General features: G+C 46.4%; 1 protein-coding gene across 4 annotated transcripts in view; it reads left to right on the plus strand.

Annotated features, from left to right (window-relative positions):
- The window catches only part of LOC127577121 (cadherin-11-like), a 235,210-nt gene that overhangs the window by 83,492 nt on the left and 124,248 nt on the right, over positions 1-27,470 (plus strand). Inside the window, exon 2 of one of the 4 annotated variants that reach the window (XM_052028023.1) lies at positions 1,969-2,098. The exons of the other annotated variants lie outside the window; for them this stretch is intronic. The gene's annotated coding sequence lies outside the window, so the exon portion shown is untranslated. The remainder of the gene's footprint in view (positions 1-1,968; positions 2,099-27,470) is intronic. 4 annotated transcript variants of the gene reach the window in all.

Genomic DNA, 27,470 nt, shown 5'->3' on the forward strand with positions numbered 1-27,470 from the left:
CCAACTAACGCGCTTGCTCGGCCATTTTAGGACGTGGAGTAGATTCATAGAGTCATACAGCATGGAAACAGCCCTTGAGCCCAACTCATCCATGCCAACCAAGATGCCCATCCAAGCTAGTCCCATTTGCCCGCATTTGGCTCATATCCCTCCAAGCCTTTCCTATCCATGTACCTGTCCAAGTGCCTTTTAAATGTTGTTAATGTACCCGTTTCCTCTGGCAGCTCGTTCCATATATGGATCACCCTCTAGGTGAAGAAGTTTGTCCCTTGGTTTCCCATTATAACTTTCCCCTCTCACCTTAAGTCCGTCACTCAATGCAAACCATCTCAGACATTCAGAAGTCCAGTGGGTTAAGTCTGGAGTTACATATGGACCAAACTGGGTAGGGACAGCAAATTTCCTCTCATGAAGAACATCCATGATGCAGTGAGTGGGATGTTTTAAAGCAATCTGGCAGCCAGAGCAGTTGCTGTTTCTCCAAATTCCGGAGTCTAAGCAGAGCAATGAGCCTGCTCCGTGTCCCGGAGTGGTAAAGACTACAGTCCCCAGTGTCAATTCCCTGAAGAGAAGTGGTCTCGCTGTTCCTTCCTCCCTGTACTCTGCGGTTAGTGAACAGACTGCCCTAACAGCCCTTCCAAGCGAGGCAGACGTTCACATGCAAATCCTCCGGCCTTGTTTATTGTATCCAGTGCTCCCGATGCGGCCTCCTCTACGTCGGTGAGACCAGGCACAACTGGCCGTCTGGAGCTCCTGGATGCCAGCCCATTTTAATTCTCCTCCCCATTCCCACACCCGACACGTCTGTCCTCGGCCTCCTCCACTGCCAGGGTGAGACTAAACGCAAACTAGAGGAACAGCCCCTCATATTCTGCCTGGGGAGTCTACAATCCAACAGCATGAATCATGACTTCTCCCATTTCAGATAACCTGCCCACCCCCCTTGTCCCTTTCTCTTCCCCTCCTGATCTACCCAGTTCCTCCTACACCCACCCCACCACCATCACCCTGTTTCTTCCCCCCCCCCCTCCACCCAGTCCATCTGCCCGTCACCCACACACCCCTCCCACTGGGTCCCGTTACCCCACTGTGCCCACCTGCTCACCCCACCCCTTATTTGGTTCCACGCTCCAACTTCCTCTCCTATCAGATCCCACCATCCGCAGCCCTCTGTCACGTCCGCCTATCACCTCCCGGCCTCTGTCGCTGTTCCCACCCTCCCCTCCTTCATCTGCCCATCACCCCTCCTCACCTGGATCCACCTATCGTCAGCCAGCTCTTGCTCCACCCCTCCCCCTCACCTCTTTATATCTCCCCTCTGTCCTTCAGTCCAGACTCAAAACATCGACTGTCCATTTCCCTCCACAGACGCTGCCCGACCCACTGAGTTCCTCCAGCATCTTGTGTGTTGCTGATGGACAGACTCGCCTGCCTGTGCCAACAGTGTCCACTCAACACCCTCCTTCCCACACCACCCCGCACACCTCCCTCGCCTGTCGATATTTGCAGATTCCTCAAGGCTTTGTTTTGAAAGGGTCCCTGTATAATAAGCTGCTGGAAGTGAAGATGGCATGGAGAATCATTAAATCAGCCTCTGCAGCTGGAGGGGATCCAGCTGTGGAAAGCACCTCTCAACACCAAGCTGACGTGGTTGACAGCAGATGGGCAAATGTATTCATTGCCTCGGGTCAGTTGCATCAGTGCCTGGTGAGGTTTTGCTTCTAACGATGCGCTGGTCAGTTCCCATTAAGACTGTTTTCTTCATCTCACACTGTGAGGAGGGCCTGTGGTGCGAGGCTGAGAGGTTTATGTCTTGATCACTTGCATTTAGTCGTAGAGTTGTACAGCGTAGAAACAGGCCCATGTTCTCACTGACCCTTTACTGCATCAACCCTTATCCTATTTAAGATATCTTTATTAGTCACATGTACATCGAAACACACAGTGAAATGCATCTTTTTTGCGTAGAGTGTTCGGGGAGGCAGCCCGCAAGTGTCGCCACAACATAGCATGCCCACAACTTCCTAACCCATATGTCTTTGGAGTGTGGGAGAAAACCGGAGCACCCGGAGGAAACCCATGCAGATACGGGGAGAAGGTACAAACTCCTTGCAGACAGCGGCCGGAATTGAACCCGGGTTGTTGGCGCTGTAAAGCATTATGCTAACTGCTAACATTACCGTGCCTACACTGCCATACCTGCCCACATTAAGGTCGTATCCTTCTCTGCCTTACCTATTTAAATATCTCTAAATGCCTCTTAAACATAGTGAATGTATCTGATTGCACCACTTCCTTATGTCCGAGCTATCAACCACTCTCTGCGTCGAATACTTATGCCTCAGATCCCCTTAAAAACTCCTCCTCTCACCTTCAAGTCAAGTCGGGTTTAATGTCATGTGCACAATTCCAGTAGGGTACAGGTACAGTGAAAAACTTTCAGGCACGTAGGTTCAGACAACACACAGAATATAAATTATGCATAAATTAGACATGAATTAGACAAGACAGTGAAGAGAAAGACTGTGCAAAACAAGGCATTAGTGCAAGAAAAACACAATCAGAGGCAAGTCATGGTCGTGTAAGAGGTGGTCCGTAGTGCTCCGCTGCTGAGGTAGGATGTTATGCAGGTCGGTTTGAAGGACCTGATGGTTGGAGCTGTTCCTGAACCTGGTGGTGTGGGACTTCAGGCTTCTGTACCTCCCCCCTGACGGTAGCTGTGAGAAAAGGGCATGGCCCAGATGGTGGGGATCTTTGATGATAGATGCCACCTTCCTGAAGCAGCACCTCTTGTAGATGCTGTCAGTGGCGGGAAGACCTGTGCCCCTGATGGACCAGGCTGTGCCCACTGCTCTCTGCAGCCTCTTGTGTTCCTGTGCATATGAGTACATGTACCTGACAGGTTTGAGTGTGTGTGTGTGTGCGTGCATGCGTGCGTGCGTGCGTTGTGTGCGTGCGTGTGTGTGTGTGTAATTACCTTTCAACTCAATGAGCGCACTCCTTGCCTACTTTTGCTGCCTGGACCCAGATCACTGGCCGACAGTTAATCATTAGGGGTGAGGTACATAATAAAAGTCATTGCAAATGCATTGAAAGGAGAAGGATTCCAATTTCCCTTTCTTTTATTTAGCCTAACCTCACAAATGCCTTTGAGTGTTTCTTTCATGAGACTCACTGAAAATAAATTGAGAGCTGACAGGTCCGTATGGAGCTGAAATATGTTTCAATTCGATGTCATGGATTTACATCATGCTCTGCCTACTAACTGGAGCAAGTTTTCTTGGAGTATCTAAAGCCCAGGGGTGTCTGTACCTTTATTTATATTACAAAGCATTAACAGGATAGAGACAGTTGGCCCTCTGGCCCTTGCCAGTGGTCATGCTTCATGCTCTCTTTCTCCCACTCTTCTTCACCTCAACAACATATCCTCTATTCCTTTTCTCTTCCGCCTTCATCAAACTTTCCCTTAAAAAATTCCATTCACCTTGGCCCCTCTCTCTGGGAGACAGTTCCCCATTCTCCCTGGTCTCCAGATAACTCTGTATCTTAAATTTTAATTTAAGTTTTAAATTTTAAATTAAATTTTTACATTTTATTTACAGCGTGTTAACAGGCCCTTCTGGCCCAACGAGTCCGCGCCACCCATTTTAAACCCAAATTAACCTACCCGTACGTCTTTGCAACGTGGGAGGAAACCGGAGCACCCGGAGGAAACCCACACAGACACGGGGAGAACGTACAAACTCCTTACAGACAGCGACGGAATCGAACCCTGATTGCTGGCGCTGTAATAGCGTCGCACTGACCGCTATGCTACCTGAATTCCTGATTGAATTTCAGAGTTAATCTTAATAATCAGTGTTGGTCTCCCCTAGTAAGACATCCCTGCTGCAGTTGGAGACACAGGAGACTCCAGATGCTGGGATCTGGAGAAACAATCTGCTGGAGGGATTCAGTGGGTCGAGCAGCATCCGTGGGGACATCAGGACAGTCCTGATGCAGGGTTTTGACTCGAAACGTAGACAACTCCTCTCCCCCCACAGATGCTGCTCGACCCGTTATGTTCCTCCAGCAGATTGTTAGACGTTTTGCTCCAGATTCCAGTCCCCTTGTGTCTGTCTTAACTCCATACTTTTTGAGAGTCTTTCTCCTAGTTTGGAGTTTTACTGTATTAAAGTATAAATTGTACAGTCAGCCCAAGTGTGAATCTTCAGGAGAGATTCTGAGAGTCGTATTCCCACAAGCAACATTTAGGGCTGGGAAATAACTGCTTGTCCCTCCATTAATGGTGCCCACATTTGAGCAATTAATTTGGAAAGAATATTTTTTTGAAGGGTATGTAAAGAAGTCTTGTATTCTGTACATGTTGCTCTACATTTCACGAATTCAGTGCAACCCAAACCTTCTTGCAGCCAATGAACTGCGTTTTGAAGTGAAGCCTATGTTATAATTAAGGAAGAGTTGCAACCAATTAGCACACAGCAAGACCCAACAAATGACAATTTTCTAATAATCAAACAGAATAATTTCTATTAATGATATTAGGCGGGAGAAGAACAACATGGAGCCAATTATAATAGTGAATTTTAAAGCAATCTTCTGGTCTCCTTCGGAGCAGCGAACAGAGCCACTGCCTCACAGCTCCAGAGATCCAAGTTCAATCCTGACCATGGGTGCTGTCTGTGGAGAGGTTACATGTTTGTGACTTCATGGGTTTCCTCCCATGCCCCAAAACATACGTGTTGGTTCATTAATTGGCCACTGCTGATTGCCCCAAGAGTGTGGGTAAGTGGTGGAACCTTGGGAGATTTGTTGGGAGTGTGAGGGTAATAAAATAGTAATAATGTAGATGGTTGGCTGAAGGGTCTGTTCGAGTTAAGTTTATTGTCATGTGCAGAAGTATGTGAGGTACAGGTACAATGAAAAACTTGCATATGAATTCAGACAACACACAGAACATAAATTATACAAGAAAGTGAAGAAAAAGACCATGCAACAGAAGACATCAGTGTAAAACTATCACAATCAGAAACAAGTCCATGGCAGTTGCAAGAGGTGGTCCGTAGTGTTCCGTTGTTGGGTTAGGATTGTGCAGGTCAGTTCAAGAGCCTGATGGTTGTAGGAAAGTAGCTGTTCCTGGACCTGGTGGTGTGGGACTTTCAGGCTTCTGTACCTCCTGCCCGACGGTAGCAGTGAGAAGAAGGCATGACCCAGATGGTGGGGATCCTTGATGATGGATGCTGCCTTCCTGAGGCAGCGCCTCCTGTAGACGCTGTCGATGGTTTTGTGCTGTGTGACTCTATAAGTTTTAAACTGAATTTGCAGACCATAGTCATGGGATTTGTCCTCTTGGTCTAAATTGTATTATTAGTCCAGACTCCTGGAACTTTTAGTCCAGAAACAATTCCCCGCAGTTTCTGCTGCCTCCCCCTCTTGTCCCACCTCCCCCGCCAACAACACCCACCCCCCACCCTCCCGACCAACAGCCAGGAAGGGCGGGGACGCGAGAACATCTGACTCAGTCTTAAATAGAACATTGTGTGGCCACAAGAAGTGAGCAAATGACACCTCTTCAAGTGTGACAAACTGCAATGTTAATCAAGCATTATCAGTGCAATTGAAATTGAAAAGGAGGATTTGCAAATGAACGGAATTGCCTGACATGAAAAGAAACACAATTTTAATGGAGGATTTTCAATCAAATGGTAAAATAATTGAGGTTCTAATTTGCACTCCACACTAAATCAAGAAAACTTTGAATTGGGTCACATATCGTGGAGAACAAAAGAACATTATGAAGTGTTTATTTCATAGAACATAGAACATAGAAAACCTACAGAACAATTCAGGCCCTTCAGCCATAAAGCTGTGCTGAACATGTTCCTACCTTATAAATTACTGGGCTTACCCATAGCCCTCTATTTTTCTAAGCTCCATGTACCTATCCAAAAGTCCCTTAAAAGACCCTATCGTAACCGCCTCCACCACCGTTGCCGGCAGCCCATTCCACGCACTCACCACTCTGAGTAAAAAACTTACCCCTGACATCTCCTCTGTACCTACTCCCCAGCACCTTAAACCTATGTCCTCTTGTGGCAACCATTTCAGCCCTGGGAAAAAGCCTCTGACTATCCATACGATCAATGCCTCTCATCATCTTATACACCTCTATCAGGTCCCCCCTCATCCTCCGTCGCTCCAAGGAGAAAAGGCCGAGTTCCCTCAGCCTGTTTTCATAAGACATGCTCCCCAATCTAGGCAGCATCCTTGTAAATCTCCTCTGCACCCTTTCTATGGCTTCCACATCCTTCCTGGAGTGAGGTGACCAGAACTGAGCACAGTACTCCAAGTGGTATTTATTGAATAAAAGGCAAAAACTTATTTTTTGAATAAACAAAAGTCAGACAAGGACAACAAGTGTATCAATAGAAAATGTCTCCAGCACACTGGCAGTGAATGAGGCACTGTTTGCCTTCAGTCTCTGTCATCTGAGGTGCACCGGGTCCACCTACTCAGACTTCCACACTCGCAGATAGAGCAAGCCGACACATTCTGATCTGGGGATAAGATGCAATTCGGACACGCGCTCTCCCAGAGCACCTCCTGGCCACTGAAGTAGATTATGTACATTAATACTCACAATAGAACCATACAAAGCAACACCACAGAAGGACATTGTTCGAGCTATCGAGTCCGTGCCACGGAGAAAGAACCACCTAGTTTCTTGGCTCTCAGTCCTTGAAGGTCACTGAACATCAAGTAGTTCATCAGTGAGAGAAACAGCACAGAAACAGGCCCTTCAGCCCATTGAGTCCATGACAGTTTACTAATCCTATACTAACCACCCAATTTTATTCTCCCCACATTCTCTTTAAAATCCACCCCCCCCCCCCCCAGATTCTATCACTCACCTACACACTAGGGGCAATTCACAGTGGCCAATTAACCTCCCAGAGGAAGCTGCCAGAGGAAGTGGTTGAGCAGGTACATTAACAACACTTAAAAGTGATTTGGACAGATACACGGAATGGAAAGGTTCAGAGGGATATGGGACTAGCTTAGATGGATGTCTTGGTTGGCAGGGACCAGTTGGGCTGAAGGGCCTGTTTCCTAGCTGTATGACCGTATGATTCTACCAAATTGCACATCTTTGGGCTGTGGGAGGAAACTAGAGCACCCGGAGGAAACCCACACGGTCACAGGGAGAACGTACAAACTCCACACAAAGAGCATCCAAGGTTGGGATTGAACCCGGGTCTCTGGAACTTTGAGGCAGTGGCTCTACCCACGGTGCCATATGTTCCTAAACGTAAGAGGGGTTTCTGCCTCGAACACCCTCTCTTCCTACTTCATGCCTTCTTCAGGGTGAATAGTTTTTCAAGCACCTTCTCTACCTGCCGACTCTATAATGGGATTTGCTTCCTTTATCTGCTCCCTCTGGGCCTCTCCTAATTTTATAATTTCTGCCCAACAAGGTTTGCTGGCCAATTGTTTATCCACGCCAATATGTTTACCATCTCTATCATAGAACATTACAGCACAATACAGGCCCTTCGGCCCATGATGTTGTGCTGACATTTTATCCTGCTCTAAGATCTATCCAACGCTTCCCTCCCACATAGCCCTCCCATTTTTCTACCATTCATGTGTCTATCTAAGAGCCCTCAATGTATCTGCCCCAACCACCTCCGCCAGCAGTGCGTTCCACGCACCCACCATTCTCTGTGTAAAAAACTTACCTCTGACATCCCCCTTATACCTTCCTCCAATCACTTTAAAATTATGCCCCCTTGTGTTAGCCATTGTCACTCTGGGAAAAGGTCTCTGACTGTCCACTCAATCTATGCCTCTTAGCATCTTGTACACCTCTTTCAAGTCACCTCTCATCGTGAATCAACCTTCTCCATAAGGTGTGACTCCCTGCTCTTCCTCAAATAAAGTTGGAGGAATCTTTAAAATTCACCCATAGGGGCAAATAGGACCTCAGTTTAAGTCTCTTCTGACAGAATACACATCTAAGAGTGCATCGCCCTCAGTACAGACTGTCCCTGGGTTATGAACACCCAACTTATAGACACACCTACTTATAAAGGAGTTCATATCTTACTAAATTCAAAAGTCCAACATACGTACATACTGTCTCAACTGATGCAGGGTCTCAGTCTGAAACGCGACTATCCCTTTGGCTCCACAGATGCTGCCTGACCCTCTGAGTTCCTTCGGCAGTTTGTTTTTCGCTCCAGATTCCAGTATCTGCAGTTCCTTGTGTCTCCAGAAGATACAATCTCAGTCTGTCCAACCTTTCTTGATAAGGCAACCCAGCCATTCCAATTATTAATCTAGTAGATCTTGTCAGAGCTAATTCTAACATACTAACATCCTTTCCTAAATAAGGAGACCAATACTCTACACAGTACTCTCGATGTGGTCTCATCAATGCCTTAAATAACTGAAGTATGATGTCCCTACTTTTGTATTCATTTCCTATAAAAATAAATGATAGCATTATGTTAGCTTTCCAAATTACTTGCAATACCCGCATACTGGTCCTCTATGAATCATGAACTGGGACACCCACATCCCTCTGTGGTTTAGGGTTCTGCAACCTCTCACCATTCAGAAAAATGCATCTTTTGTATCTTTCTGAAATGGTCAGTTAAATATTTTCTCACATTATACTCCCTTTGCCAGATCTTTGCCCACTCTTAACTTATCAATACCTATCAAAGCTACAACCTATCAAAACTACCTTTCCTTTTCTTACCTTAGTGTCAAATTTAGAAACTACACACTGCTCTGCCTAAGACCGCAAGAAACTGCAGAGAGTTGTGGACACAGCTCAGCACATCATGAAAACCAGCCTCCCCTCCACGGAGTCTTGTCTACATTTCTTCCTGCCTTGGGAAAGCACCAAACATAATCAAAGACCCCTCCCAGCCCGGACATTCCCTCTTACTCGCCCTCCCATCGGGCAGAAGATACAAAAGCCTGAAAGCACGTACCACCAGGCTCAAGGGCAACTTCTATCCCGCTGGTATAAGACTATTAAATGGTACCTAGTACAATAAGATGGACTCACAATCTACCTTGTTATGGCCTTGCACCTTATTGTCTGCCTGCACTGCACTTTCTCTGTAACTGTAACACTTTATTCTACATTCTGTTATTGTTTTCCCTTGTACTACCTCAATGCACTGATGTGATGAAATGATCTGTATGGTTGGCATGCAAAACAAAGTTTTTCACTGTACCTTGGCACATGTGACAATAATAATATAAGATATCTTTATTAGTCACATGTTCATCGAAACACACAGTGAAATGCATCTTTTGCATAGAGTGTTCTGGGGGCAGCCTGCAAGTGTCGCCATGCTTTTGGTGCCGACATAGCATGCCCACAACTTCCTAACCCATACGTCTTTGGAATGTGGTCACTGGCGCTGTAAAGCGTTATGCTAACCGCTACACTACCGTGCCTGCCCTACTGTACCATTCAATTGGTTAACAAAAACTTTTTAACTTCGGATTTAAAATTACAAATTGGTCCCAGCTGAATTCCAGAGGTGAGGTGAGAGTGACTCCCCTTGATATCATCAGGGAGTGCCAGTGAAACTGAAGCCAATGGGCATCAAGGGGAACACCCTCCAATGGCTGGAGTGGTACCTTGCATGAAGGAAGATGGTTGTGTTTCTCCAGATTCCGGCATCTGCAGCCTCTTGTGTCTCTGTGGAAGGACTGAACATTCAGGGCCGTAGATCGAGTGGGCCTCATTACATCCCAGCCTCATTACATTGCTGCAGGACTTCCTCAGCACAGTGTCCTTGGCCCAACCATCTTCAGCTGCTTCATTGATCACGTTCCTGCCATCATAAGGTCCAAACTGTGGATGTTTGTTGATAATTGTCCAATGTTCAGTTCCATTCACAACTCTCCAGTGAAGCAGCCCTTCCCTACCAAGTCGACATGCACCCATGTGTTTCTAAGCAACATTACCTTCACACCACTAAACTGCAATGCAACGACCATCTCCAATAAGAGAGAGTCCAACCACCTATCCTTGACATTCAATGGCATCACCATTGTTGAGTCTCCTACCATCAACTGCCGGGGGTTACCATTGACCAGAAACTTAACTGGATAAGCCACATAAACACTCTGCCTACAAGAATAGGTCAAGGCTAGATATCCTGCAGTGACAGACTCTCTGCTGACAATGCAAATCCTTTCCACTATCAACAAAGCACAAGTCGGGAGTGGATGATTGCATCTTGAACAATAGTTGAGAAACTTGGCACCATCCAGAACAAAGCAGCCCCACTCAATCTACGGCCCCTGAATGTTCAGTCCTTCCACAAAGACACAAGAGGCTGCAGATGCCGGAATCTGGAGAAACACACAAAATGCTGGAGGAACTCAGCGGGTCAGGCAGCAGCAATGGAAGGAAATGGACAGTTGATATTTCAGGTCGAGACCTTCAGCTGAACTGTCCACAGAATCAGGACCAGTCAAGATGAAGGGTCTCAACCCAAAAACCATCAACTGTCCCATTTCCCTCTACAGATGCTGCCTGACCCGCTGAGTTCCTCCAGTATGTGTGTTGTATTCATTCCCTCCACCACTGGTACACAGTGTCTGCAATGTTTACCATCTACAAAATGCCACTGCAGTTACTACTCTTATAGCTTATGAAACAGAAAGCAGGAAATTGCTGGCCAGTGGGCTTAATATCTGCCATAGGGAAAATGTTAGAAACTATTATTAAAATCAATATAGCAGGACTCTTCGAAAGGCTAAAGATAATTAAGCAAACTCAGCATGGTTTTGTGAAAGGGAAGTCACGTTTGACCAATTTATTGATGTTCTTTGAAGAAATAACAGATAGAGTGGATAAAAAGGAACCAAAGAATGCACCATACTTTGATTTTCAGAATGATTCCAGGTGATCTCATAGAGATGTATAAAATCATGAGGGGCATTGATGGGTTAATGCACACAATTTTTTGCCTGAGGTTAGGGAGTCAAGAACTAAAGGGCATAGATTTAGGGTGAGAGGGGAGAGATTTAATAGGAACCTGAGGGGCAACTTTTTCACCCAGATGGTGGTCAGTTTATGGAATGAGCTGCCAGAGGAAGTGGTTGAGGCAGGTAAAATAACAACATTTAAAGGGTACTTGGGCAGGTGCATGGATAGAAAAGATTTAGAGGGATATGGACCAAACACGGGCAAATGGGACTAGCTTAGATGGGCATCTTGTTTGGCATGGACCAGGGGGGGGACCAAAGGACCAGTTTCCATGCTGTGTGACTCTGTGACTCTCTGATAAGGTGCTACACCAAATGTTGTGGTGGAGCATAAAAGCTCATTATGTGGATGGTAATATATTGGTGTGGATAGGCAATTGGCTAGCAAAAGGAAGCAGAGAGGAGTCATAAATGTTTTTTCTTGTGACGGAATGTAACGTGGTGGGCATATCGTCTTTTGTGAATCATGCACTGGGATTGGTGCTGGGGCCTTAACTTTTTACCAAGTAGGTAAGTGACTTGGATGAAGGAAGGATGAAGCGACTTGGACCGAAGGAAGTAGAGGCGCTGGTGAGCTTTGTCCATGGAATTGGGTCAGAGATCAGCCATGGTATAACTGAACTATGGAATGTATGTGAGGGGTTGAATGATCTCCATTGAATGACTTCCAATGGGATTAACTACCTTGGTATAGACCTGGGATTGAGTTGGAAAATTGGTTGCCAATTCTAATTGGTCTTTGTCCCTAGATATCAAACCCATCTCGTCTTTCACCTCCCCTCCCACTCTCTCCTACATTGGTTACAAACCACACTCATCCTCACAGAGCCCTGACTTCCCATGACCAATTAGGATGCTCACCGACTTTCCAAATACCCCACTGGATGAACCTCGACTCTCCTTTTCTTCCCTGGTCCAATATTTTTAAAACTACTAAACGTAAAAGAAAAATAATTTTAATTGGTTCCTACCCCTAAGCAATTTTTCCCCTGGATGCTTGGTTGCAGGAGTGTCCTGGAGACAAGTCTGTTTTTTCTCCCCAGGTGAATTTGAAGTGGAACTAAATGTTAGCTGTGTTCAGTGGGTAGCCCTGAGCTGAAGAGTAGTGTGTTCAAATCCCACTTTAGCAACTAAGTTATGAATGTATGCAGTCTAGAGGGATTGTTGCACTATTGGCAAGACCATGTCTACTCACCGGGGTGGACCCGAGTAATCCACATTCACTGCAGGTGAGTTCCCTCTGGAGTCACAATCAATCAACTTCTTTAAAATTGGTTATCCGATCAACAATCTGCTGGAGGAACTCAGCGGGTCGAGCAGCATCTGCGGGAGGAAAGGAATTGTCGAGGTTTTGGGTTGAAATCCTGCATCATATTATCTGATCCTGTTGCTGTTTGTGGGATCTTGCTGAGTGTAAATTGTCCACTTCAAACAGTATGCCATTGGCTCTAACGACTATTGGGAAGTCACTCGAGGAATGTAAGTGAATTTTGGGACAAGACCAAACTAAATCCACATCTCAGGGACAATCTTACGAGGAAAAATGTACTGAAAAACCTGCGGCAAATATTAATTGGAAAGTGTCACAGCCAGATAGATAAATACATTACACAATTCTTCTTCTGATTTAAGTCTTCCCGTTCTGGTCTCCAAGGGGCTAAATGTAGCAGGGTTGTAATCTGATGTGCTGTGATATCAAGGAGGGAATGGACAAAGATTTTTATCTCAATGCCTCCCCCTTCCACTCCTGTCAACTTGCTTTCCGACAATCTGCTTCACAAGTGACTGGTGTTATTCTAAACTTGAATCTAAATCTCATTCGTTGCAACTGAAGAAATAAATTAACTGGTATGGGAGGATTAATGATAGTGCATTTAAAGCACCTCGTGAAATTACTGGAAAAATATGCACACATGCACACACAAATACAAATAAAAGAGAGCTACTCAAGCTGATCAATGTCGTCAAACACCTACCTTGTTAACTTGTAGTCACTGGAGAGGAAAATGACATTGCATGCTGGCTTGCACACTTTATATTTTCTTCTCTCAGTGACTGACCTCCTTTCGTTTCTTCCCATTTTCTCTTGACTCTTCTGCAGCCCATTGTCAGGATGAGTTGGGTGGGAGCTGGTTTAACACACTGTCCTTTGTACCACTGGTGTACTGGGGCTGCAGTGTGCACCAGACCAACTCTGCTTGGCAAACTCCCACTTCCCGTGGCCTTGCACAATGGAATAACCCATTTTCTCCCCCATTTCTAATATTTCTCCCATCAATAAACATGGGAAAAATGTTGGAAATGGGACAAAAAAAAGGACTCAGAAAGAAGTGTGAAGGAAACACTCAAAAGGAGGGCCACCATGGTCATCTGGAGCTCCTGATTGCCAGCCATTTTAATTCCCCTCTCCATTCCCACACCGATATGTCTGTCCTCGGCCTCCTCCACCGCCAGGGTGAAGCCAGACACAAACTAGAAGAACAGCACCTCATATTTGGCCTGGGTGGTCTGCAACCCAATGACATGAACACTGAATTCTCCAATGGTCCCCCTCTCCCTTTTTCTCTCCTTCTGAGCTACCCAGACCCTTTCATGCACACCCTTCTCCTACCTACTCCATCTTCCCATCTGCAATGGATGGTGGCAGCTGACCAAGGCCTCTTCCGCTGCACCTACCGAACTCGCCACTCCCAGGTGTGGACACACCCGACACCTTAAACAGCCTTGCTGGACTGAGGAAGTTGTCTGAGCAGCAGAGAACATAGAACAGTACAGCACAGGAACAGGCCCTTCGGCTCACAATGTCTGTGCCAACCACGATGCCAAATCAAACTAAATCCCTTCTGCCTGCACATGATCCACATCCCTCCACTCCTGCATATTCATGTGTCTAATAGCCTCTTAAATGCCCCAATTGTCTCTGCATCCACCACCACCCCTGGTAGCTTGTTCCAGGCACCCACCACGCTCTCTGTAAAAAACCTTGCCCCACACATCTCCCTTAAACTTTCCCCCTCTCTCCTTAAATGCATTTTCTCTAGTATTTGACATTTCAACCCTGGGGAAAAGATTTTGACTGTCTACCCTATCTATGCCTCTCATAATTTTATAAACTTGTCAGGTCTCCCCTCAGCCTCTGCCGCTCCAGAGAAAACAACCCAAGTTTGTCCAACCTCTCATAGCTCATGCCCTGTAATCCTGGCAGTATTTTGGTGAACCTCTTCTGCACCCTTTTCCAAAGCCTCCACATCCTTCCTGTAAATGGCAACCAAAATTTCACATGACACTCCCAACATTCTATACAGCTGCAACATGACTTCCCGACTTTTATAATCAATGCCCCGACCAATGAATGCAAGCATGCCATATGCCTTCTTTGCCACTTTCGTGGCCACTTTCAGGGAGCTATGGACTTGGACCCCAAGATCGCTTGAGGAGCAGATTGATTGAGGAGGAATGAGAGGTGATCCCACTGAGAGAGACACGATTCTGAGAGGGCAGATGCTGAGTGGCTGTTTCCCTGGCAGCGAAGCCTAGAAGGTCATCGTCATGGGAAAAAGGGGTCAACATAAAAATAAGACGAGACTCCATGCCAGGGAAACAGCCACTCAGCAGAGCTCAGTTGTTGTGGATATTTAAGACTAAAACCAATTTTTTTTTGGGTGTGGAGGGAAGTGAAGGTGAGGGCTTTTAACCTGAGACACAGCATCAGCTGTGATCTTATTGGATGGCAGAGCAGGCTAGAATTAAGCAGACTTGCTTCTATTTCAAATAATGCGGTTAATTGTATTGGGACTGTGGGAGCAACCAAAGGGTTCCAACTTTAAAGGTTACCTGAGAAGATGTTTCCTGTTTGCCTTTCTTCTGTCACCTCTGGACATCTGAATACCTTCTACACATGAACCAGAATATGGAAACCTGAGCCCGTAGTCAACAATGTCCATGATTTTCAAATTGTCCACACACACAGCAGCATTTTACTTCAACCGATCTTTCCCAGGCAACAATCTTACTTGGAACAGGAGTTTAGGACACAGAAGCAGGTCAAAGTCAAAGTTGAGTTTATCGTCATATGCACAACTACATGTATGTACAGGTGCATTGAAAGAATTACTTGCAGCAGCATCACAGACACACAGCAGCATTCACAAGGAAAGCATCAATTAAACAAATTATGCACAATTTTTACAAGAAAGAACACAATTAGAACAAAAAATAAAATGTCCATTTTGGTGCAAAGTGATCGCCTGAACTCACCTATCCCCTGCCTGCGTGTACCCTTCCCCCTGATGAAGGGTCTCGGCCCGAAACATCAACTGTTTATTTCCCTCCATGGATGCTGCCTGACCTGCTGAGTTCCTCCAGCAATTTTTGTGCATTGCTCCAGATTCCAGCATCTGCAGAATTTCTTGTGTCAAGGAATTTTTTCTCATCCTTGTCCTGAATGGCCATTCTCAGGAAAAGGGAATCAAAAACTAGAGGGCATAGGTTGAAGATGAGAGGGGAAAGATTTAAAAGGGACCTGAGGGGCAACTTCTTCATTGTAGACGGTGGTGTGTATATGGAACGAGCTGCCAGAAGAAGTGGCTGAGGCAGGTGCAATAACATCATTTAAAAGACATTTGGACAGGTACATTGAAAGGAACAGTTTAGAGGGATATGGGCCAAATGCAGGCAAATGGGACTAACAGATAGACATCTTGGTCAGCTTGGACGGGTTGGGCCGAAGGGCCTGTTTCTGTGCTGTGTGACTCCATGACTGTCATTTTATGGTGTGACCCCTGGTTCTATTTACCTCCGTCAGGGGAAACATCATTGCCACTTCTACATTCTCAAGCCCTGTAAGAGTTGAATACATTTAAGATAAGATAAGATTTCTTTATTAGTCACATGTACATCAAAATACACAGTGAAATGCATTTTTTGCATAGTGTTCTGGGGACAGCCCGCAAGTGTCGCCACGCTTCCGGCGCCAACATATCACGCCCATAACTTCCTAACCCGTACGTCTTTGGAACGTGGGAGGAAGCCGGAGCACCCGGAGGAAACCTACGCAGACACGGGGAGAACGTACAAGCTCCTTACATACAGCGGCGGGAATTGATGTCAGGTCACTGGCGCTGTAAAGCGTTACGCTAACCACTACACTTCAGTGAGATCACCAGAACTCAAGAGAGTACAGGCACAGTATGTTTAATCTTTCCTTAGGACAAACCCACCATCTCAGGGATTCATCCATGAACCTCTTCTGCACTCCCTCTACAGCGAGTATGCCTAATTATTCTCTCTGGAAATGGTAATTGGTTTATTATTTCTCACATGTACTGAGATCCAGTGAAAAACTTCTGCCTGCCATCCAGGCAGATCACTCCAAACAGCAGTACATCGAGGTAGTAAAAACAGAAAACAATGCAGAATATCATGTTACAGTTACAGAGAAAGTGCAGTGCGAGTAAATAAGGTGCAAGGGCCACGACGAGGTAGATTGAGAGATCAGGAGTTCATCTTTATCGAATGTACCAGATCCTGAAAGTAGTTGATTGCCAGACTTTAATGACTGTTATTTCCTGGTGCAACTTAATTGCTGTACTGTAAGCATCATTGGATGATATGGATGATTCTCTTTTATAGGTAAATTGCAGTGCTGTTGAAATGTGTGGGGAGATGTTACCCAATCAGTAATCCAATGGCTTGGAGTAATGACCTGGAAATAGAAGTTTAATTCTGTCATGGTGTCCAGAGAGCTTAAGCTTGGTTGGAAATAAATTTGATACTAAAATGGTCCTACCAGTGATAATAACTGTGTAGCTGCCACTTTGTTGTAGAAAGCCCACAGGTATCCTTCAGTGAGGAAACTTGCTATCATTTTCCAGTCTGGACTTCGGGCAGCTCCATGTCCAGAGTCTTGCGGTTGACTCTCATTTGCCACTCAGTTCAATGACGGACAATAACCACTGGGTGCAGCACAGGGGTGCAGCGGGCAGCTCCAGTGACCCAGGTTCAATCCTGACCTCCGGCGCTGTCTGTGTGGAGTTTGCATGTTCTCCCTGGGACTGCGTGGGATTTTCCCCCAGGTGCTCTGGTTTCCCAAAGACGTGCGGGTTGGTAGGTTAATTAGCTACTGCAAGTTGCCCCTAGTGTGTGGCCGAGTGGTAGAATCAAGGGGGGAATTGATGAGAATGTGAGGATAATAAAAGAAGGGATTAGTGTAGGGTTCATGTAAATGGGGATTTGATGGTTGATGCATTCAACAGGCTGAAGAGCCTGTTTTCCGTATTGTTTGACCTTAATAACTGTTTCCCTTGACATTAACAGCCGCACCCTGTAAATTTAGGTTCCTTTCTGCCAATGAATTTGGCAGGTTCACTGATGTTTGGTTAGTCATGATGGAATTGGCAAATGTGTGTTTTTCGGTTTAGTTGGTCTGTTGCAAGTACCATGGATCCTTCCTGGGGCCAGGTGGGACAATTTGATGTTGGACTCATCAAGTCATAAGAGTCAAATGGCACGTAAACAGGCCCTTCGGCCCAACTAGTCCATGCTGAGCAAGATTCCCATCTAAGTCAGTCCCATTTGCCTGCATTTGGCCCATATGCCTCTGAACCTTTCCTATCCATGTACCTGTCCTGTTAAATGTTGTTAAGGTACCCGCCTCAATGACTTCCTCTGGCAGCTCATTCCATGTATTGACCACTCTCTGGGTGAAAAAGTTGCCTCTCAGGTTCCTATTAAATCTCTCCCCCCTCACCCTAAACCTATGTCCTCTGGTTCTTGATTCCCAAACACTGGGAAAAAGACTTTGCGCATTGACCTTATCTATGCCCCTCATGATTTTATACATCTCTATAAGGTCACCCCTCAGTCTCCTACGCTCCAACGAATAAAGACCCAGCCTGCTCAATTTCTTTCCATAAATTAGTCCCTCAAGTCCCGGCAACATCCTCATAGATCTCCTCTGCACTCTTTCCAGCTTAATGGCATCTTTCCTGTAGCAGCGTGACCAAAACTGAACACAATATTCCAAACCCAACCTCACCAACATCTGCAACATAACATAGAACATAGGACATAGAACAATTGCAGCACAATTCAGGCTCTTTGGCCCACAAAGCTGTGCCGAACATGGAAATGTAGTAATTTCTACCCTAGAAATTACTAGGCTCAACTTCTATACTCTATGCCCTAACTGATGCAGCCCAGCATGCCAAACGCCTTCTTCCCCATTCTGTCACCCTGATATTTGTTCAGAGACTTGGGGTCTTCCAATGGTAACAACTCCTGCTGCCTTCAATAGCCTAGTTGAAAATAACAAAAGAATCACGTTGATGTTGTGTAATCAGAGTGTGATAAAGTTTAGTTTGCTTCCCCCTCCTCACCTCTCATGCCTTAGTTTCGTGCAATGATACTATTCCCCCTTGTCCATCAAAATTCAAGACAATATGAGGTTATTTGTCGATGTTCCGGCTCCTTATCCTCTCCTGATCCTTCAGCTAATGCAAGACGCAGAGGAAATGATCAGGTGCTGACCACAATGCACTGCTCCCCTCTCACCTAATAAAGGATTTACATCAAGAATGTGTGTGCAAATTTAAACATCATTCGCTGTGATCTGATCCAACGGATGGCAATGTGAATTTCATTAAGAGCAGGTTGTATTTTCTTTATTTCCCCATCTCTCTCCTTCTCCCTCAGTGCATTGATGTCGGTCGATACCATGTCGAGATTGACAGATGGATGAGATGCCTGACTGAGTTCTCTTGGCTTCTGCCAACTTCAGTCTATCCATATTTCGTACTAGCCAGTGGCTCTGGCTGGTCAAACTAGACCTGTCACTCATGGCTCTGAAATGACAGAAATGGTTGAGACAGCTACATCAGCTTCTGGGCATCTCGACCTCAAGCAGAACTCTATTATCATTCTCTTTTAAGGCTGCTAAATCTCACAGCTGCTCACCTTTACTGTGGTCTTATCAACTAACTGAAAATGTGTCGGCTTGTTTGTTGTTTCGCACAGAACTACAATGGGTTGACAGGGGAAGCAAACCATTTGACCCACAGTGCATGCTGGATGGTGCCTCTCTCAACCCTTCCACATTGCTCCATTTTACCTTGTCAATGTGATATTCCATTCTATAGTCACCGAGTTAAAGCTGCACATAAACAGGCCCTTCGGCTCAACTTGGCTCAACTTGTCCATGCCAACCAACGTGCCCACCTGAGCTAGTCTCATTTACCCTGTTGTTCCGTTCACTGTTACTGGGTATACTTGAATACTGAAAGGCCTGGATAGAGTGGACGTGGAGAGGATGTTTCCATCAGCAGGAGAGTCTAGGAACTGAGGGCACAGCCTCAGAATTAAGGGATGTCCCTTTAGATCTGAGATGAGAAGGAATTTCTTCAGCAGGAGGGTGATGAATCTGTGGAATTCGTTGCCATAGAGGGCTGTGGAGGCCAATTCATTGGGGGTATTTAAGGCAGAGATTGATAGGTTCTTGATTGGTCAGGGGCTTCAGGATCACAGGGAGAAGGCGTTGAGGAAAACAAAATCAGCCATGACTGAATGGCAGAGTAGACTCGATGGGCCGAATGGCCTAATTCTGCTCCTCTTTCTTATGATCTTCTGGTGTAAGGGAGCACCCAACAACACCTTCACCAAACAGACTGCTAGAATCCAGGAAAACCCATCATTGCTTTCTCGGAGACAATGGGCAGTAAATGTTGGCCCTTCCCACATCACGAGAACACATTGACTCCGTGGTCAAGCCCGTGGCACAAGAGAAACATGTTCAATCCCTCCCGTGTGAAGCATTGACTCCCACTAATAACTCGACATATGGGAAAAATCACAGCCAGCCTGTCAGGAATGATGGTCGGAAATATTTCTTCCCACAGAGGGTGAATTAAGTTTGGAACTGTCTTCAGAGAATGGCAATTGATCTTACGTCTGTTGTTAATTTTAAACATGGGAGTTTTTATATTTCTCATATTTTCTTATAACATAGAGGAATGTCATTTAGAGAACGGAGTGTAGGCCAGCTCCCACCAATCCCATTTCTCCACTCTTTTCCCTGTCAATTATTCTCCCTCATACGTCCATCAACTGCCCCTTAATTCTGCTTTTGGCCACCCACATGATGGGATAGTTTATAGAAGCCAATTAATATACCAAAGGTATTAAGATAGGCAGAGTGTTTGGAGTCATGGAGTTATGTCACAGATTATCCAGATCTCACTGAATGGTGAACAGGTTCAAGGGGCTGTGTTTGTATGGTTCCAAGATCACGACAGATCACGAAGAGTCCTTCAGAGAAAGGAACAAAATTGGCCCATTGAGTCTACTCCGCCATTCAATCATGGTCGATATTTTTTCAACCCCATTCTCTCTCTTTCTCCCTGTAACCGTTAACCATCTGACCAATCAAGAGTCTCTCAACCTCTGCCTTAAATACACTCAATGACTTGGCCTCCAACACCCACTGCGCCAACGAATTCCACAGATTCACTCCCCTCTGGCTGAAGAAATTCCACCTCATCTCAGTTTTAAATGGATGTCTCTTTATTCTGAGGTTGTGCCCTCGGATCCTTGACTCTCCTACGAGAGTCATAGCACAATACAGCGCGGATACAGGCCCTTCAGCCCAACTAGTCCATGTCGACCACGGTGCCCACCCAGCTAGTCTCAATATCCTGCGTTCAGCCCATATCTCTCCAAGCCCCGCCCCTCCATGTACCTATCCAAGTGCTTCTTAAATGATACTATTGTACCTGCCTCACCCACTTCCTCTGGCAGCTCGTTCCATGTACTCACCACCCTCTGCGTGAAAAAGTTGCCCCTCAGGTCCCTTTTAAATCTTTCCCTCTCACCCAAAATCTATGCCCCCTGGTTTTGGACTCCCCCACCCTGAGGAAAAGACCTTATCAATGCCCCTCCTGATTTTATAAACCTCTATATATTCACCCCTCTTTCTCCTATGCTCTAAGGAAAAAAGACCTAGCCTTGCATGATAATAGAAAACTAAGGGAAACATCCTCTCCACGACGCCTCACAGGATGAAGTCAGACAAACAGACTGGAGAAGGATGCCAATCTTCCTGTTAAAACACCGATCACTGGGTAACAGTCAGGGGCAGGATGCCCAGCTGACTCTGTCCCCCTTCACCAATACAATGTAGTCTTTGAAAGAGAAGCAAATGGGCAGCACAATGGCACAGCTGGTAGAGCTGCTGCCTCACAGCGGCAGAGATCCAGGTTCGATCCTGACCTCTGGTGCTCTCTGTGTGGAGTTTGCATGTTCTCCCTGTGACTGCAGGGGGTGGGGTCCTCCGGGTGCTCCAGTTTCCTCCCACAGCCCAAAGACTTGCAGGTCGGAATGAAGGGCAAAATAAATTGCCCCTCATGTGTAGGTGAGGGGTAGAATCTGGGGGGAGTTGATTGGAATGTGGGGAGAATCTGTACCTCTTGCTGCCTTGGTGAAGCAGCTAACCTAATCAAAGAACCCACCCACCCGGGTCATTCTCTCTTCTCTCTTCTCCACTCAGGCAGAAGATACAGGAGCCTGAGGGCACGTACCACCAGGCTTAAGGACAGTTTCTATCCCACTGTGATAAGACTATTGAACGGCATTGACCTTACACAGTGAGATGGACTCTTGACCTCACAATCTACCTTGTTATGACTTTGCACCTCATTGTCTACCTGCAATGCACTTCCCTGTAGCTGTGACACTTTACTCTGTATTCTGTTATTGTTTTTAGCCTGTACTACCTCAATGCACTGTGCAATGAATTGATCTGTACGAACGGTATGCAAGACAGGTTGTCCCAGGGCGACAATGGCTAACAGGAGGGGGCATAATTTTAAGGTGATTGGAGCAAGGTATAAGGGGGATGTCAGGGGTAGTTTTTTTACACAGAGCGTGGTGGGTGCGTGGAACACACTGCCAGCAGAGGTTGTGGGGGCAGATACCATAGAACCATAGAATAATACAGCACAATACAGGCCCTTCAGCCCACCATGTTGTGCCGACCTTCAAACTACTCCTAAGACTATCTAACCCCTTCCTCCCATATATCCCTCTATCTTAAATTCCTCCATATGCTTATCTAATGATCTCTTGAACTTGACCAACGTATCAGCCTCCATCACCACCCCAGGCAGTGCATTCCATACATCAACCACTGTCTGGGTGAGAAACCTCCCTCTGACGTCTCCCTTGAACTTCCCACCCATTACCTTAAAGCCATGACCTCTTGTATTGAGCATTGGTGCCCTGGGAAAGAGGCGCTGGATGTCCACTCTATCTATTCCTCTTATTATCTTGTACACCTCTATCATGTCTCCCCTCATCCTCCTTCTCTCCAATGAGTAAACCCCAGCTCCTTTAGTCTCTCCTCATAATCCATACTCTCTAATCCAGGCAGCATCCTGGTAAATCTCCTCTGCACCCTTTCCAACGCCTCCACATCCTTCCTATAATGAGGTGACCAGAACTGGACACAGTAGTCTAAGTGTGGTCTAACCAGAGTTTTGTAGAGCTGCATCGTTACTTCGCGGCTCTTAAATTCGATCCCACGACTTATGAAAGCTAACATCCCATAAGCTTTCTTAACTACCCTATCTCCCTGTGAGGCAACTTTCAGTGATCTGTGGATATGAACCCCCAGATCCCTCTGCTCCTCTACACTGCCTAGAATCCTGCCATTCACCTTGTACTTCACCTTGGAGTTTGTCCTTCTGAAGTGTACCACCTCACACTTCTTTGGATTGAACTCCTTCTGCCACTCGTCAGCCCAGCTCTGCATCCTATCAATATCCTTCTGCAAGCTTCGACAGCCCTCCACACTATCCACAACATCACCGATCTTTGTGTCATCTGCAAACTTGCTAACCCAGCCTTCCACCCCCTCATCTAAGTCATTAATAAATATGACAAAAAGTAGAGGTCCCAGAACTGATCCCTGTGGGACACCACTGGTCACAGCCCTCCAATCCGAATGCACTCCCTCCACCACAACACTCTGCTTTCTACAGGCAAGCCAATTCTGAATCCACACGGCCAAGCCTCCCTGGATCCCTTGGCCTCTGACCTTCTGAAGAAGCCTACCATGTGGAACCTTGTCAACCGCCTTACTAAAATCCATGTAGACCACATCCACTGCACTACCCTCATCAATCTTCCTGGTCACCTCCTCAAAGAACCCTATCAGGCTAGTGAGGCAAGATCTTCCCTTCACAAATCCATGCTGGCTGTCCCTAATCTGTCCATGATTCTCTAAATGCTCATAGATCCTATCTCTAAGAATCCTTTCCAACAGCTTGCCCACCACAGATATAAGGCTCTCTGGTCTGTAATTCCCTGGACTATCCCTACTACCTTTTTTGAATAAGGGGACAACATTCGCCACCCTCCAATCCTCCAGTACCATCCCCATTACATTGCACTACATTGGGAACATTTAAGAGTCTCTTAGATAGCCACATGAATGATAGCGAAATGGAAGGCTACGTGGGAGGGAAGGGTTAGATAGATTTTAGAGCAGAACAAAATGTTGGCACAACATTGTGGGCCGAAGGGCCTGTGCTGTGCTGTAATGTTCCATGTTCTATGTTCAGTCTTTCATTGTACCTCAGTATAAGTGAAAATAATAAACCAATACCAACACCAATCATGTAGGATTGGTATAAATGGGAGTTTGATGGTTGGAATGGACTCAATGGGCTGAAAGGCCTTTCAATGACTCTCCATAACATGGCTAATGTAGTGGTAGTTCTCTTCCCTTGAAAGACATACTGGGCAAGGTTGAGACACAGGAGACTGCAGATGCTGGAACCTGGAGCAACAAACAATCTGCTGGAGGAACTCAGCGGGTCGAGCAGCGCCTGTGGGAGGAAAGGAACTGTCGATGTTTCAGGTCCTGATGCAGGGTCACTCCCCCAGTTGCTGAGTTCTTCCAGCAGATTGTTTGTTACTGGGCCCGATTATTGGCACTTCCATCAGCGTGCGCCTATCCCTATCTTGTGCTGGGCAATCCCATGTACAATCTTGTGGTCCCTCTCAGTTTGTTTCACACCTTCAAGCCTCTGTGTAACGAGGCTGATATTTATTCTGCTGGCCAGTTACTGACTTGTCGTGCAGTGTGCAGTTGGAAAATGCACAATGTTACACTCCCTCACTGACAGAGCCATTGAGAATCAGCCGGCTTACTTAAAGCTCCTTCTGTCGGAATTCAGAGTCAGCGTGATCTGAGGAGTAGTGCTGACTGAAGTTTAACTGCAGTGCAAGGTAGCGGCTAACCTAGTCCCAGATAATGGCCTGGAAATTGGCAGGACTGTGATAATCCGAGGACTTCAATTATTTAGGGAAGATGTTCTTAAAAGCAGCGATGGTTTAATAGACATGTTCAAAATTCTGAAGTTTTTCGATAGAGTGGGTAGGGAGAAACCGTTTTTGGTGTCAGAAGGGTCAGTCGTCAGAGGGCACAGATGTAAGGTAATTGGGTAAAGGAATCAGGACCAAGATGAGGACAATATTTTTTAACACAGTGGGCTGTTATGACCAGCAGTGTGCTGCCTGAAAGCAAATTCGGTAGGAACTTAAATAAGGGAACTGGATGAGAACTTAAACAGGAGATATCCACAGAGCTGTGGGAGGGATAAGGGGAGTGGGAATAATTAGATACCTACCCCGCACGGAAACAGGCCCTTCAGCCTATCGTCTGTGCTGACCATCAATCACCCACTTGCATTAATCCCACATTGATCCCACATTCTCATCAACTCCCCTCAGATTCTACCCCTCACCGACACACCAGGGGCAATTTATAGCAGTAATACTAGAGAAACAAAGGACTGCAGCTGCTGGAATCTAGATGAAAAAAAACAAGATGCTGGAGGAAGTCAGCAGGCCAGGCAGCATCCGTGGAGAAAAGCAGGCGGTCAATGTTTCGGGTCAGGACCCTTCTTCAGGACTGGATAGGAAACGGGGAAGCCAATATATAAGGGGGGGAAACAGAGCAGTGATAGGTGGACAAAAGAGGGGAGGTGGGGTGGTCACAGGGTGGTGATAGGTAGATGCAGGTAGGAGATAGTGATAGGTAGGTGCGGGGGAGGAGGGGAGAGCAGATCCACTGGGGGATGGGTCACAGGTCGGGGAAGAAAGGAGAAGGAGAAAGAGAAAAAAAGGTGAGGAGAAAAAAGAGAGAGATTGGTCAGGAAAGGGAAGAAAAGAAGAGGCAAGGTGTGTGGGGGGGGGTTGCGGGATGGGGGGGTTGGTTTACTTAAAGTGGAAGAATTTGATGTTCATCCTGTTAGGCTGTAAGGTCCCAAGATGGAAAATGAGGTGCTGTTCCTTCAGTCTGCACTTGGAATTCTCCCGGCAGTGGAGGAGGCTGAGGACTGACATATTTGTCATAGGTGTGGGAGGGGGAGTTGAAGTGACCGGCAACGGGGAGATGCAGATCGCGGTTACGGACAGAGCGCAGGTGTTCTGTGAAATGCCCACCTATAGTCTATAGTCTGCGTTTGGTCTCACCAATGTAGAGGAGGCCACACTTGGAGCACCGAATGCAGTGGATGATGTTAGGGGAGGTGCAGACAAATCTCTGCCTCCCCTGAAAGGACTGTTTGGGCCTCTGGATGGAGGTGATGGAGGTGGTGTAGGGGCAGGTGTTGCACCTATGGCTGGGGTAGTGGAAAGTCCCCGGGGTGGGAGCAGGATGAGTTGGGAGGGAGAAGTGAACTAGGGAGTCACCGAGAGAGTGGTCCCTACGAAAGGCTGAAAGGGGTGGCAAGGGGAAGAGAAGATATCTTTATTAGTCATAGGTACATCGAAACACACAGTGAAATGCATCCTCTGCGTAGAGTGTTCTGGGGGCAGTCTGCAAGTGCCGCCACGCTTCTGGCACCAACATAGCATTGCCCACAACTTCCTAACCTGTATGTCTTTGGAATGTGGGAGGAAACCGGAGCACCCGGAGGAAACCCACGCAGACACGGGGAGAACGTACAAACTCCTTGCAGACAGTGGCTGGAATTGAACCCGGGTCGCTGGCAGTCCCGTTGGAGATAAGATAAGATACCTTTATTAATCACATGTTCATTGAAACACGCAGGGAAATGCATCTTTTGCTTTGGGTGTTCTGGTGGCGGAAGTGGAGGAGAATGATGTGTTGGATGCATGGGCTATTAACCTACTGACTCGCACATCTTTGGGATGTGAGAGGAAAGCAGGATGGTGTGCAGCAGAGATTACTGTTGAAGTTGCAGTGTGCGGCATTAGCAGTGAAAATTCAATGTGCGTCATTAAGCCAAGACGTCAACACATGATAAGTGCCATGGTCAGTGTAAGGGATCCAGCAAGTTTCATGGGCTACATCATTATAAGTGTTGCACTGGGGACCGGCTGGAGTGATGGGGAAATTCCGAGGGTGGAGAAGGGGAGACGAGACAATGAGATGAAGGGGTGGGCGTGGGGGTTACAAGTGGCAGCACGTCAACGTGGCGGTGTGGAGCTTTCCAACGCTACCAGCCTCCACAATGTGACAGGGAAAGAGATCAAAACAGAATTATCCAGCATTAAAAAAATAGAATCTGCAAGGAAACGCTCAGCATCTGTCTGGCATTTGGCTCACTCATTAGTCCGGGAAGTGAGCTGGGGTGCAGCCGGGGGTGGGGTCCAAACTGTGGGGTTGGGTGTGCGGTTGGAGCTGAGCTTGGGGTCTGAAACACCAGGGGTCAGGCACGTGGGTGGGTTTGTGGGCAGCCAGGGTCCAGAGTGCTGGTCTATGTCCTCTTCCCTTTCAACTGACTGGGCTCACTGGAAAATTATTATACTTCTGTGCAACATGCTAAATAATTAAAAGTAAGCGTGTGTTGGGGTGTTATTAAGGGTAACATCCAATGGACAGGAAGATCTCTGGTGCAACACCACTAACGTCCCAAGGATGTTGGATTATGAGAGTTCTAATGCAGAGCCCTTATTGTCTGCTTGAGCAGTTTGTTCATCAACTCCATATGTGCACTGTCTTTATTCTTGCCAGTCTGCTTGTTATCCTTTGAGTGCAAGGTTGTGTTCAGAGTTTTGCGTCTTGCACGGTCGATCAGAGGGTTAATAGATTTCTACATTGAAACAGCAACATGGGTGGGTGTGTTAATACAATCTTCTCTACCTCTGTCAGGCTACCTTTGAATAGTTCAAAGGAAAGAGACTCTGATTGCTCTAATGTGCCCATAATATTTAATTCCTATATCAGTGGCAGTCGCGCAATGAACGGTAGGGCCCTGAGGATTGTTGAGGAATAGAGGGACCTTGGTGTACAAGTTCATGGTTCCCTGAAGGTGGCAGCAAAGGGAAATCAAGTGGTGAAGAAGACATGTGGGGTATTGACCTTCATGAACCAAGGAATACAATATAAGAGAATTGTGGTTATAAGATGTTGGTGAGGCCACAAC

This window comes from Pristis pectinata, chromosome 13, assembly GCF_009764475.1.
Source record: "Pristis pectinata isolate sPriPec2 chromosome 13, sPriPec2.1.pri, whole genome shotgun sequence".
NCBI lineage: Eukaryota > Metazoa > Chordata > Chondrichthyes > Rhinopristiformes > Pristidae > Pristis > Pristis pectinata.